The 14,445-nt window shown below is 33.6% G+C and overlaps 1 pseudogene; it reads left to right on the forward strand.

Annotated features, from left to right (window-relative positions):
- The first annotated feature begins 1,938 nt into the window (after positions 1–1,938).
- Positions 1,939–2,004, forward strand: LOC119468726 (annotated as a pseudogene).
- The last annotated feature ends 12,441 nt before the right edge of the window (positions 2,005–14,445 follow it).

Here is a 14,445-nt window from a genome sequence, read left to right on the forward strand (position 1 = left end):
GTTCTCTCTTTCTCTATTTAATTTTTAGTAGAATCACACGCACAAGTGTCATTTTACTCTATGGCATGAAAGTATTCTGATAAGAATACACATGAGCCTATATATCAGGTCTTTATCCCACATTATTTTAGGTTTACTTTTATTTGTGTATTATATGATTGCTTAAAAACAAGTAATTTTTGTCATCAATGTCACTTGCTGTATACTGTATCCTTGGAAAATAACAGTCAAGTTTTACATTCCAATATACTACACTAGTTAATACACAAATCATTAGTTAGAATTATATAAACATTTTGCCATAAAAATTACCTACATTGAAGACAGGGAGTGGTGGCTCATGCCTGTAATTCCAGCACTTTGGGAGGCCCAGGTGGGCGAATCACCTGAGGTCAGGAGTTTGAGACCAGCCTGGTCAACATGGTGAAACCCCGTTTCTACTAAAATACAAAACAAAAAATATAAAACAATTAGTTGGGTGTGATGGTGGATGCCTGTAGTCTTAGCTAGTCCAGAGGCTGAAGCAGAAGAATCACTGGAACCCAGGAGGCAAGTGTTGCAATGATCCAAAATCATACCACTGCACTCCAGACTGGGCAACAATGGGCAACAGAGTGGGGCTCTGCCTTAAAAAAAAAAAAAAAAAAAAAAAGAAAGAAAGGAATAATTACCTACATTGAAATATGTGATAGAAAATAATCTGAAAATTTTTTATCCATAATACTATATTATATTATATTAATATATAATATATTAATTAATATAGTATTATAATATAATATAATATATATAATATAATATATATTATATATATTATAATATAATATAATATAATAATATAATATAATACTATATTAGTTAATGAATTAAACAATTTTTGGAGTTAAATATATATAGACCCAAAGACTGCCAAAGATTTAAATTTTATTTAGAAAATATCAAATATATATCTGAGCAATTGATAAAGAAAATATAATCTTCCAGTTTATAATTTAAAAATGAGCTGGAAGAGGAATTTGAGTCATATTATAGAAGGCTTTTTCATTTTATGTAATATTTCATTTTGAGAATTCAGTCCTGTGCTTTAATAAATTCTAATACATCCTCTGAGTACTGCTCCATCCAAATGCAACACATTTAATCACAAAAGAAACATGGACAGACTCTCCATAACTCATCAGGGTGCAATCCCAATGGCAAAATTGTAATCTACAATATATAATTTTACCAAATATTCTAGACCTAAGGTATCTACTATTTGCTCTATTATAACATCTATTTTATTATTTTTTCCCACAATGCATACATTTTCAAGATTATAAAAACAATTTGTCAACACTTGAGATAAACTAATTCCTACTTATGAAAAAATGTTTTATAGATGAGGAAATATTCCTGGGTACACAGTGTTAAGCCAAATTTCCCTTTGAAACTCTTTCTCACAGGGTTTTACTTCTACATAAATAAAGATGTATTTTTCTTTTCTTATTCATACATCTCTCATCTGAAATAATTGAAGAGTTAAGGTGTTGTTTGTTCACCTGTTGTATTGCCTCTCAGACTTAGGCATGTTAAAAATTAACTTCTTTATTAGCGTGTAATGAATGAAAAAAATTGCAAAGTAGCATCCACAAGACACATGTGGCATTCCTAGGTGTTCTCCATTTAATGACGTGTGAATATATATAGAAATGAGGTATATAAGTAGAATAATAAATAGGGTATACATTGGAGACATTTTCTATTTCCATCAAAATAAAAAGATAAAGAGGATATTGTGCTTGAGGAGAACATTTTCTTTAAGAAAAATTAAAAACATATATTTGAGAAAAATCTATGCTACAAACTTAAGGAAAAACGGCTATTTATATGTCATTAGAATTGTGATATCAAGCTAGAAACTTCACCAAATATCAGTGTATGTAATACAATAATTTTATGTGTTACAGCTCTTTTAAAATTTTTCTAGCAGATTTTCCAGCTAAATCCCCATGGAAAAACAAAATAAAACCCTACATAAACACATGAATAAAAATAATTTTAGAGAGAAACTGCAAATGCATACATTTTTAGTTAGATTTCCATTTTGAGGTGTCTCCAAATGAGAACTTATAGGCTTACTTTACCAGTACAAGTCTATTCTTGTCATTAACATTCATTCAGCATCAATTATACAAAGTCTTAGCTTCCTATTAATACCTTGCAACATACTCCACAAGTACAAAATTTTCTCCAATTTAAAAAGTGCATGTATGGAGACTCGGCTTCTATAGGAAGTGACTTATCATATAACCAGCCATGGGGATTAATTATGTAAAGTATATGCAATATATTCTATTATATTAACATATATGTTAATGTACAATAATTAACATATTTATTGTGGTAATTATATGCTTATTGATGAATGCTTATGGATTAAGGTTTACAGTTATGTTATATATGAGTATGAGAATAACATTATGAGTCATATTTGTTTTTTATAGAACTTGTAAATAAATACAGTAAGAGTGGACTTAATTAAAATACATTAACCACATTGGTAAAAATAAATTTGGCCATACTACCCTAGTAATAAATTACTCTATGTTTAATTTAGGAAACCAAATTGATTATATGACATGCTATACTGCAAGTCATATTTTATGCAGATAAACAAAATAACCTTTTCCAAGACCTGGACAGTAAATAAAAGAGGCACTAATTTTAAAGTATTTACACTGTTTAAAAAGGACCTTTTTATTTCTCACAATTTCTAAAAAAACTATTTATTAAAAATGTGTTATGTAGAATAAAAACATTGAAAAACACAATTTGCTTAAGGTTATGAAATAATCATTATCATGTAGAATTAAATAGAATAATGTGTATTCTTGCCTGTATTGTACAATATTTCTTTTTCAAAAAACCTTTGCACCTTACTTCATCATCCACCCTATTTTATGTCTTATATTGAACACAGTAATCTCTCCTTATCCAAAGTTTTACTTTCCATGGCTTCAGTTACCCACGGTCAACCATGGTCTGAAATATCAAATGGAAAATTCTGGAGATAAACAATTCATAAATGTTAAATGACACACTTTTCTGAGTGTGATTACATCTGGGACACCCTGACCTATTCTCTTCTGGATGTTAATTATCCCTTTGTCTTGCCTGCCTATGCTGTATACACCACCCACCTTTACACACTTTACTAGCTGTCTTGATACAATAAGGAGTTTGGAGAGAGAGGAAGAGAGAAAACATTCACATACATTTTATTGCAGTATATTGATATAATTATTCTATTTTATTGTTGCTGTATCTAATTTATGAATTAGGCTTTATCACATGAATGTTTAAGGAAAAACGTAGTTTATACATATACCACTGAAATTATGATGGTGCTCTTCAAATTACAGTTCCAACAAACATATTAATAAAAGATATCATTAGTCAAAAATGCCCTGATAAATCCGTCGTAAAGTTGAAAAATCAAAAGTTAAACCATAGTTAAGTCAGGGAGCATCTGTTTGGAGTTCAGTACTATCCTCATTTCAGGCATCTACTAGGAGTCTTGGAATGCATGTGGAAGAGATGTGGGGGGCGCTCCTGTATGTAACATACATTAAACAAAACCTACTAAACCTTTAAAATTAGTAATATGAAACTTAGATATAGTAAATAGAAGGCAACCTTATATTTAACAGATTAAACATTTTAAAAACAGCAACAAGAAAACAGAACAAAGGTATTATTGGAGTTTTGATACTTGGAAATATAAAATCCATATCAAATTGCCAAGACAGAAAAATTGGTAAACCAGAAAAAGGGAAAATAAAAGTACCATGTTGATGTATTTAAACAGAAGCCATGGCAACTGAATTTTTTAAATGTCTTGAATTTTATTAATATTTGGAGAGGAAATGAAGCAAAAAAAATTGCTTCTGTGGACTGGGCACCATCCCTCACACCTGAAATTCCAGCCCTTTGGATGACTAAGGCAGGAGGATAATTTGGGCCACAGGGGTTCAAGACCAGCCTGGGCAACAAAGGCAGATCTTGTCTCCATTAAAAAAAAAGAGATAAAATTATTTTTATAATATATTTTTAAAGGATCTTTATTTTGTATAAATTATTTTTGCAAACATAACACACATGTTGAAATGATTTTTTAAGCAATAGAGTGCTGAAAATATATTAGCACACACTTCAACATAACTTATAATGTTCTTATTTTTTAAAAAAGATTTCCAAAACTTTAAAAATGCATAAAAAATACTTAATAAATAAAAATAATTGACAGGAAAATGGTTGTGTATAGAGAAATATGACTATGTTTTCTAATTTTGAGGTAAAATAAACTCTTTGTTTCAAATTAAATTGACAAATTTTGCATTATTAAAAGTTATATGTCTCTCTGTGTCTCTCCCTTATTCTGCTTTAGTTATTAGTTAAGCAAGATTATAAATGAACCTTATACTGTATTTTATTTAACTCATATCTATGAGCAGGAGATGATCAATTACTATTTTTTTCACAAAAAGAAATGTATTTTGTAAAATGCTTATTAGATAGTGATATAAATAGGAGCTATTAATTTGTTTCTTCCTTGTATTAGAAATAAAATAGGTTAGATAGAATTGGCATATAGTCATCCAATGATGTTCCAATAATAGGTTAACTTTAATTTAATAGTAACTTATTAAGTATCATAACGAAGTAGGTAAATATGTTGAGTAGAATGATGATCAAAGATCAAAAATTTTAGCTTTCCTTGCCAATATTGTAACATTATTCATGTTACTGTTCTTTACTCTTGCCTTCATATTTATATTTATTAATTTGTTATAAATAAACATACAGTAATTATATATTTTATACAGATCAATAAAGCAATAAAGAAAAAAGAAAAAAAAAGCATGACTTTCAACTTAGGTTGCCATCTTAATGAAACCACAATTCAAACATTCAGAAAAGTACTGCATTTACATTAGTGGTATATTTGTACTGGCTCCACATGGTTATTAGTGGGAGAATTGCAAATATTACAGTTTTGTGCAGATGACTATTTCAACTTTTGTGGTGCAATACATTTGGCTTAAGATTAACAGGTTCTTGATGCTATAGACACAAGTTAATTTATAGATAAAAATTATTTTTACTTCTCAAACATCAGAACATTTGCTTTTACATCAAATAATTGTTTAAAATTAAGAATTTGAATAAAATCTATGATCATTTGATCAACAAATTTGAAAACTAATCAACAAATTGGAGTTTGGGTTTCACACTCTGTAGGTAACATGATGATTCAAATACTTTAAATCCCACTTTTAGGGTAGTAACATCATATACACAATGGTGTACATATTAATTTCAACTGCAATTGAACATATTTGGAGACAATCTCATTAGATTCACATGCACTATTTCAGAGTGAAAGCATTCATCTATTTATGTATTTATTTATTTATTTATGTATTTTGAGGAAAACTCTCGCTCTTGTTGCCCTGGCTAGAGTGCAATGGCACGATCTCAGCTCACCGCAACCTCCACCTCCTGGGTTCAAGTGATTCTCTTGTATCAGCCTCCTGAACAACTGGGATTACAGTCACGTGCCACGATGACTGGCTCCTTTTGTATTTTTAATGTAGACAGTTTCACCATGTTGGCCAGGCTGTTCTCAAACTCCTGACGTCAGGTGATCTGCCTGCCGTGGCCTCTGAAAGTGCTGGGATTATAGGCATGAGCCACTGCATCCTGCAAAGACATTTATTCTTTAAAAAATGGTATATTTGGTAGGTCGTCTATTTCAAACCCAAGGAAAATTCAGCAAAACAGAATAAATATTGTTAAGTAGATAACGTGTCATTTATTTCTTTGAAATTATTATTTATAAAACTGATTCTATTGTTACAAAACAAAGAAAAAATATGGGAATTAATGTTATGTAACATGTAAATTCCAACAAAGTGTATTTGAAATGACCATGAATTGAGAGATAAGTAAATATCTTTACTCTTTAATACTGAAACACCTTATTTATACAATGTGTAAAATTTTGTTTCTAATAAAAAATTTTGAAAACTTATGAAAACACCCCCTATTCTATCTTTGTGCCTTCAAATAATAATGGACATGAAGCATACAGATATTAATTTATTTATTTACCAACAAAATATTAATTTATTTACCAACAAAAATTTTGGACCCCTGGCATATATAAAATACTCATTTGTTTACTATTAAGATTAAAAAAATGCTCAATTAACTATACACATCTCCAATAGACATTATAGCTGCACAATAGGGGAATATATACAGATTTAACACAAGAAGAAAACAACAGTGTTTTCAAAGCATAGGGACAGAAGTAACCCAGTGAAATTTCAGAGAAAGAACTGCTTTTTTTTGTTGTTGTTGTTTTGTTTTTGTTAGTTAGTTTGTTTGTTTGTTTGTTTTGTTTTGAGGGACTAACAAACGCTTAGAGAAATTCTTCTGAACACCAGGAAATGCCGAGTAAAAATTAATCAAGCCTATGAGGTAGCATTAGAAAATATACAGCCACAAAAAAATATTTGGTCCCAAAGGTGAAATAATAGATTACCATATTTTAATACATTAAAATGTATTCTATGCTCAGACATGCTTTGATACTTTGTAAATGAATGTTGAATTTATGTGTAAAATCCATCCTAGAAACTGAGATTTTCAGTTAACAAGCTTTGGTTCTTTTTTTTTTTTTCCTTTTGAGAACGAGTTTCCATGTGTTGCCCAGGCTGGGGTGCAGTGGTGTGATCTTGGTTCACTGCAACCTCTGCCTCCCAGGTTCAAGTGATTCTTCTGCCACAACCTCTCAAGTAGCTGAGATCACAAGTGGGTGGCACTACACCTGGCTACTTTTCGTATTTTTTTTAGAGCTAGGGTTTCACCATGCTGGCCAGGCTGGTATTAAATGCCTGACCTTAATTAATCAACCCTCCTCAGCCTCCCAAAGTACAGGGATTTCAGGTGTGAGCAACCTCGCCTGGACCTTTTAAATCTTTAAAATCAATGTTAAAAATAAGAGCAGGTTATCAAAAATGAGTAATTTTATAAGCTAAACTGAAAAATATATTCTGGACCACCAGGTACTTCTCAGGATGAAGTATAGATATTCTCGTGTTTTTTAATTGCCTTTGTTTTTGTTCTAAGAGTGAGATAGAATTTTTTCGTGGATATTAAGTTTTACAAAAAAGAACACACTGGATGCTGAGACCCAATTTTATACACTGAATGTTGTAAATGTGATTAGTATCTTAAATTCATTCTGGTTTTTCACCATATGGACACTCATATACTTGTTCCTATGTATTTACATTTTTTTTTTATCATTTGAGCCAATGCATAAAAGAATAAGAGATAATTAGATGATTGCATTTCTGGAAAGCAGACACTATAGGAGTTCACACTTATTAATGAAAGAAAATGTAGAATTCAGTTTTATGTACTACAGCCATAAAAAATATTTGGTTAAATAGAAACATGTAAGCTTGTGGTTTTGTTATATTGCCACCTTAGAAAATCCTATTTAGCAAAATGTATTTATTAAGTAGTAATTCTAAAAATAATTCCATTAAATCTTTTATCATGAAGAATTCATAAGATCTATTTAACATTATTTCTGTTTTGGAAATGCAACTTTTTTCATGTTGGTTTAAAATGAGTTTGCAAAATAGAAACAATTAACAGAATTTCAAATTTTAAATTAAAGTTTGAACAATCATTTAGAAGAGTGAAAATATACCATTCTACAATCACTTTGAAAAACGTTTATATAATTTTTTAGATTTTTTTCTTTCATTTCTTGTTTTGTGTTGAACATACACTATGCCTGAAGATACATAGATAGTGTTTTTCTGGGAGGCGAATATATTATTGGTTTCGAAAATAGCATTATCTCTTTACTGTGACATAAAAAACAAACGATTGTTTTACTTGTTTACAATAATTATTCACCAAAAATTAACGAGAAAACCACAGATATTATTTTGGTTTTAATTTTTTTCTATATCAAATTATTTTTAGTTTCTCCAAGACTGTAATTATGAGCTCTCAGAGGATTTTCGAGTGGTTAGAGAACCCAAATGAAAAACCTATTTTACTTCCTTGCTCTGGAGTCAAGAGACTATCCTAACTTCCTTCTTATCCTCTGTGTGTGTGTGTTCCTGTGTGTGTGTGCGCGTGCATGTCTGTGTGCATGTTTTAATACTTTGTTTTCTAACTTCTGACCCTTTTGTTTTCCATCTGATGACTCTTATTTTAACAAGTTTGGATTTGGATTGAAAACCATTGTTAAGGACACTTACTCAGGATCATACACCGAAACTGCACACAATGCAAGCTCCCAGCAGAAACCACTGCCCACTAGTGGTCTGTAAGATAATTACAACACCATTTGTCCCACAACACTAATAAATGCTCGTACCCATATTAACACCTCCACTGGCAACAAACTTCTATTTGAGAACAACGTAATACATTTATAAAATTAATCATACACATTACATCTTTCATAAGGCTTATATGGATAAGATAATGGTACAGCCCTGGATTGGGGAAAACAAAGCCCAAGGAAATGAAGAAAATAAGTCACATTATATGACAAATTTAACATGATATCAGAAATGACCTGGATAAACTTTAAGATGCAATCAATCTTTTCTGTAATTTTCTTTAGTTAAACATTGATTTCTACAGCCTTTTCTAGTAGACGATGAATTTTAAATGTATGCCAATAGTATTTGGCAGAGTTAGATGAAATGGATGAGTGCTTTCTGCATTTTTTACTTGTATTCTCTCACTATCCCTTTCTGAAAGCTATATTGTTCCTCCCTGCACCAAAAAAACAGGGCTCTAGTTCTTAAGTTTTATTCATATTTTTGCATTTCCTTAGTCTTGAGAGTATGGTGGTGGAGGGCTCTGTAACTGTGTACATGTTGAGTAATTTAAAGTTAAATAACCCTCTAAGAAATATTGTAGGCATTCTCTATGTTCCTCTAAGAACCTAGGTCTAAGGAAAGGATTTGAATCCCAACTGCCAATGTTCCATAACGTCATGAACAACCAACATTGGAAGGGGTTAGAAAGGTAATCTATTCCTGATTCCCTTGTTTTATCTGAAAGAAAATAATTTCACAGTGGCAGTCTTCCAAAAAGCGACAACACCTGTTAGCAACGGAAGAACAGAAACCTAGACCTCCAGATATGGACATAACCTTTGGCAATATATTGGATGTGAAATCTTTCATATGGCAAAGGAGGGATGATGTAACAATACATAATCCACCTTGATTAATTACCATAATGAAAGATTTTACTTAACACAATGAAAGTAAATGCTACAAGCAGATTTGCTGAATCTTAAAGCTGGAATTTATTTCAATCTGTAGTTTAAATGTGGTGCAGCCATGATCATTTTAATCAGCTAATAATACTTGGTTATTCAGGAGGCCATGAAGAAGAAAACAAATCTAAACTAAATAATATATTCAGAAATAAGCATGTTGGAAAGTGTACTGATAAAAGTCAACTCATATCAAAGAAAAATATATATGTGTATACGTATAATTTGTATATGTAAAAAATAATTCTCCATATATATTCATTTGGAAACATCAGAAAAAAGGAGGACTGAAATTTCTAAAAAGATCTTGGCATCTTAAAAGGGATGTAATGTTCATTTTAGACATTTATGAGAGTTTATTACCATTTATAACTAATTAAAATGGCATCTAATCTTTATTGGAACTTTATTTTCGAAGACCCTTTATAATTATCATCCTAATTTGTCCTCTCAATGGCAGTTAGAAATAGTCAAGGGAGATTTTAGTTTTTCCATATTACTAACAAAACAACACGGTCAAAATAGTCAAGTGATTTGTCCAATTTGAGTCTACTAGGTGGAGAGGGGAGAAAAAAGTTTTATTTTTTTTTTCTCTACCAGTTTGTATCTCCAGGTGTGACTTTGTCAATTAAACTGACAAAAGACAGAAAAAGAAATTCACTCACAGGCTTACACATAATGAGCACTCAGAGATAAGTAACTCTAGTGGATGGTTAGAATTTGGACTTATCTAGCATCTTAACGAAAGAACAATACATTTTTAGAGATGTGACATGATAAAGGAAAGTAATTTTTGAGTTTTTGTGGAAGGCAAATTATGGGAAGATAGCTATGTGGAAGAAATAATGGAAGAGAAGTTTGTTATGTAGATTTCTCTGTTGCCCTCTCCAGGCTAATGTCTAGAGTTATCTCCAGTGATTAACATCTGCCCTTGCTGATGGAGAGTAGAGGCAAGGAAATCCTCACAAATTTACGTACTGCTTTTAAGAAATAAGAAGAGGGCAGTGTCCCTAGATGTGTCTTTCTTAATTGTCTTTGGCCCATAATAGTCTTTATGCCGAAGTGGCATATTTGGGGGTAGCATATTCTGCTACCCTATGGTTGCTAAATCTGTGATCTGCAACTATCTATAAAATAAAATGTCACTCAGTTTAAATACCAAATTCTTTATAAAAACACAATCATTTATACCTCACATTTTATGATTATCTTACCATGAAGGTAAAATAATTATCAATTACCAAAGATAATTATAAAACTATAATAATTGGCTTATCTATTTCAATTCCTCTATTCCAAAGAAATTTTGCTTTAAAAAAGACTCACTATTAACCCTGACTGAATGTATTTTAATAGCAAGCGACTACCTTTAAAATATATCCAAGCAAACTAAAGTCTTCAATATAATCTGCAATTCAACATACTACATAAAAAGAGATCTGATCTTAAAAGCAGGAATTATCAATTTAGATTTAGATCTAACAAGTAGGTATCTTAGCAATAGTCAGTATTAGGAGGATTTTATTATGATGGCAAATCCCTGCCACATTTACAAATCTGTTCTTAGTCAGCCAATGTGTTTAGTTTCTAGAATGAAGAATGGACCATGGGTTAGTCTTGTTATTGTCCCTGTACACACAGTGTGAGGGCAGAAAGTTAGTACTCTCACTAAGATCTGGACATGTAGCCATATTTAGCCATTATGCATGAGGGGCCACTATTTAGTAAGACTCATAGCAACACTTATGATGCTACTTTTCAATTTATTGACTCATCATAGCTGGACACTATGGCATTCTTTCTCTCAACTTGAATGAGATCTGATATTTCTATTTCACTACAGAAATTTCAGTTTGGATAGTTGAATTTCTTGGTTCAGTGTCAGTACTCTCCTTCTTAGAACTGACATTCCTCAGACCACCTCCTTTTTAATGGTTAAGAACTATAGACATAATGATAGAATGTTCATTAAATGTGCTAAATTCAGTAACGTGTATTCATTATGGCACAAAGCTTTAAATTTTAAAATGACATCCTAGCAATTGTATTCACCTTGACAATACCTTATGCTAATTCACAACTTTAATATTTACCATTGGACATTTGGATAGTTTTCTTTTTCAGTTATTAAATTTCCCATCTGATTTAAATTAAAATATTTATCTAAAATTTAATTTAATCAGTATCTCCTATTAGTTCAGGCCTGTCTGTCAGAATGAAACTGTCTTTGCAAAATTATGGCTGAGGACAGTGATAGAGTTCTAATTTAACCAACTCCATCTTGCTTTTAACTTCCAAGCTGTCCTTACTCATTCCTGGATGTAGGCTGAAATAACTTTGGAAGAACTTTATAGTTTAAACAAAGATAGTAACAGCTCTTTCCTAATGTAGAACTACTTTTTGCCTGGGGACTAGATTGTCTTTGTAGGACTAACATTAGCCACAAGATTAAAAATTAAAAATTATGATTTAGGAGTCATGCAGCTGGAGGCTACAAGATTCAGACCCTTCCTGAATTGCTCCTAAGATCAGTGCTTGAGATATTTTGCAGACCCTGTGCTTGATGGATAGGCTGGCACCATCTAGATCAATAAACTGGCTCAACTTATCCTGTGGCAAGTCCCCCGTCACCCAACCCAGGAACCGATTCAGCACAAGAAGACAGTTTTGACTCCATGTGGTTTCATCTCTGACCAATCAGCACTCCTGGCTCACTGGCTTCCCCACACCCACCAAGTTATCCTTAAAAACTCAGGGAGACTGACTTGAGTAATAATAAAATTCCAGTCTCCCACACAGCCAGCTCTGAGCGAATTACCGTTTCTATATTGCAATTCCACTGTCTTGGGGAATCAAATCAGCTCTGTTTAAGCACCAGGCAAGGTGAACCCTTTTGCAGTTACAAATTTGGGGGCTTGTCCAGAATTGCCCTTGTGGCTACCTGCCTGTGGTTCAGTGCCCCCACTTCAGTGATGGATCCAGAAGCCAGCCCAAGTGGCCACCTAGTTTTCCTGGACTGGGGCTGACTCTGGTACTCACTCTACCGGTAGGATGCTGCTGACCCAACATGCATGGATTTAATTGTAATGGAAAAATAGTCATGGGGAGACATTCCTTAACTGTAGCCCTATCACAGGGTGTCTATCTGTAGCCCCATCATTGGGTGTCTGTCTGTAGCCCCATTGTGGGGTGTCTGGATTGGTGAGTATCCTAGGTGCTGCCAATGCCTCCTTCCTTTTCTCAGCTGGTTCTATAGCCCTATGGTGGGGTGTCTATAGCCCTATTGTGGGGTGACTGTTTGTAGATCCACAATGGGTGTTTGTGTCTGTAACCCCACTGCAGGGTATCTGTTCAGCTCCTGGGCGGTCTTGACTGGGTCTTTCTAACTAATAGCAAGAGTCTTGGTTTGGAAGTCCTGTCAATCAGGAAGATTTCAAGGAAGTTTCTCAGGTGGAGAATAGGGGGATAGTTTGCAAGGGATACTCTTGGAGTTCTTGGTTAGGGATCTGATTTGGAAAGCCTTCTGTCTGCCTCATCCTTGTGTGTGTTTGTATATTTGGAAGCAATCTCAGAAGAGGTTGCTGATGGAAGTTCAGCAGGCCTAAATCAAAAACCCTCCTTATTTGTCTGGTCAGGTTCGATGAGCCCTAAAGAAGTCTCAACAGGCCTGACTCTCTTGGTGACTATCCCCTCTTCACTTTGCTCAGAGACCCCATTATGAATTACTGTTTAAAGTTTCCCCACCTGCAGTGGATGGATCAAAGACAACAGGGACCAGCAGGAAAAAAGTTTCATCTTTCTTGGTTGATATTGGGTGCTTAACAAGGTGACTAATATTTGTTAGGTTATGTGTATTTTGCTGGGATGGAAAATGTTAAGTTTCCGATGCAGCCTGATGGGCAGAATCTTGCAAATTAAGCACACATTGTTGCATAAAACAGGAAAGGGTGATTTTCTCTTGTAAAGTGACTTGAATCCCACAGCTACGTTACAGTAAGCAGGGACATCAGAAGCGACTCTGTTCTTCTGGAAGGTGCAGAGAAAGGGAGCCTAGGAAACTGGTAGGCTGGCAAAAAAGGGTAAGAAATTCTTACCAGCCAAGTTTCTGGTCCCTCTCTCTCTCTTTCTCTGTCTGGGTAAACAGTAAATGTCACTATTTTTCTCACTGCAAGGGTCTTTATTAATCAGTAGAAAAAGAACTCGTGAGATTAGTCTTAGGCGGTAGCAAATCTGGTGTACTTTTTGCTAAGAATTCGTCTTTATGTGTTCTGTAATGAAGAAAGGAGTGTCACAGGATAGAATGTGGGTTTAGGACCCCTAAAAGCCTGCTTTATAAGCCAGCCTAACAGGCTGGTCGGTTACAAACTTTGCTGCGAATCCCTGAAAACAATATTGAATGAAAGTTCTCAGTCTTGTTTTTGTCATTAAGAGATTAACCTTGTGATGGTGTGGGTACTTTCTCTTGGATTCTGCCATCTTGAAGACAGGAACTTGGGGATTCATATCATAGTTAGCCCTAAAAATTTTCTTAAGGCCAGGGCACTGTGGCTCACATCTGTAATCCCAGCACTTTGGGAAGTCAAGGCAGGCAGATCACCTGAGGTCAGGAGTTCAAGACCAGCCTGACCAACACAGTGAAACCTCGTCTCTACTAAAATACAAAATTAAGCCAGTAGTGGTGGTGGCTACCTGTAATCTCAGATGCTTGGGAGGATGAGGCTGGAGAATAGCTTGAACCCAGGAGGTGGAGGATGCAGTAAGTCAAGTTCATACCATTGCACTCCAGTCTGGGCAACAAGAACAAAACTCTGTCTAAAAAATATATATATATATTGTTCAACATCCACCTATGAGTAAGAACATGCAGTGTCTGATTTTCTGCTCTTGTGTCAGTTTGCTGAGAATGATGGTTTCTAGGTGGGGAGCACTACACACTGGGGTCTGTTGGGGGGAAATAGGGGAGGGACAGTGGGGAGTGGGGAGTTGGGGAGAGATAGCAGGGGGAGAAATGCCAGATATAGGTGAAGGGGAGGAAGGTAGCAAATCACACTGCCACATGTGTGATGCAACAATCT

This window comes from Cebus imitator, unplaced genomic scaffold (genome assembly GCF_001604975.1).
Source record: "Cebus imitator isolate Cc_AM_T3 unplaced genomic scaffold, Cebus_imitator-1.0 Scaffold482, whole genome shotgun sequence".
In the NCBI taxonomy this organism is placed as follows: domain Eukaryota; kingdom Metazoa; phylum Chordata; class Mammalia; order Primates; family Cebidae; genus Cebus; species Cebus imitator.